Genomic DNA, 1155 nt, shown 5'->3' with positions numbered 1-1155 from the left:
ACATTTTCCTAAACTCTCCAATACGAAGCTGTTTTTGCACACATAGAGTTCAGTGTGTATTCAGCCTGAAAAAAAGGAGCATTGCAGGCTTGACAGCATCAAGGATAGGTCAGAGGTCATCTTCTGCCCCATCACCCTCAGAACTCTTTGTACTTCCTGGAGGACCACTGGTTGATGATAATCATCTAGTGAATACAATCTAGATTTTATTTTATTTTATTTTATTTTCCAGAGACTTCAGCCATCATTCAGTCACACAGAGCTGATGTTTATTATGTTTTTTCATGATCTGATTATGCTCAGTGAACAGCACATCTCCGGGAACCTCCCAGAGCCTGGGGATTTGGGCCGTGGTCACAGACCATGCAGGGGTCTTCAAGGGGGTTGGGAGGCTGAGGGCTTTCCCCGGGCCCATCTACGGATGGGAAAGGAGCAGAGGCTGCAAGCATCACCATTTCTTAAATTAGGGCTTTTTCCTTTCTGTCCTTCCTCCAGGCCCTGTTAGTCGTCATCATCGTTGTCCTCTGGTACAAAAATGTCATGTTCCTCAAGTAGAGCAGCAAAGTTCTTGCTAATGAGCGTCCCAACATAGAGAAAGGGGATCACAATGGAGAACACGCGGAGAAGGCCGAAGGAAATCTGAGCAGCTCCGTCCGGCGGAGACATCATCACCTTTCCTCAGGCTCAGCCAGCTCCGGGAAGCCCCAGATCCGACGCATACCAACGCCAGCCACCGAGCTGCTCCGGACACCATCTCCCAGCTCCGCCCCTAGTCTGGGCCCCAGGACCCCACTGCCCGGCCCCAGTGACACCCTCAGGAAGTACAATCTAGATTTTAAAAACTGGAAGGCTCACTCTGCTGCACCACCTCCCCAACTAACCCTCCGGCCTCCCCAGATCGTAGCTAGAGACACACCTGTGAGACAGAAAAAGAAAGCATTTTCACACAGATTGCTCATAAGCAACAGCTGCATTTATTCTTTTCTACTCTCAGTTCCTTAATCTGCGTTCTCTTTCCACTGGGGTAAAGCCAAAAAGACAATGAAATGAGATCATAGCCGTATTATGCATCGTTCTTCTGTGATAAAGTCACGAAATCTCTTACTTTTCAATGAGGGTGTTTTCTGACAGCTGGCTTTTATAATTCATCTATTA

The 1155-nt window shown here is 47.8% G+C and overlaps 1 pseudogene; it reads right to left on the bottom strand.

The window, feature by feature from the left end:
• Positions 1 to 247: 247 nt before the first annotated feature.
• LOC139187133 (essential MCU regulator, mitochondrial pseudogene) lies at positions 248 to 813 on the bottom strand (annotated as a pseudogene).
• Between the last annotated feature and the right edge of the window lie 342 nt (positions 814 to 1155).

This window comes from Bos indicus, chromosome 15 (genome assembly GCF_029378745.1).
Source record: "Bos indicus isolate NIAB-ARS_2022 breed Sahiwal x Tharparkar chromosome 15, NIAB-ARS_B.indTharparkar_mat_pri_1.0, whole genome shotgun sequence".
NCBI lineage: Eukaryota > Metazoa > Chordata > Mammalia > Artiodactyla > Bovidae > Bos > Bos indicus.
Note: the sequence above shows the minus strand (reverse complement) of the source record. Positions and strands in the feature narration are given on the sequence as shown.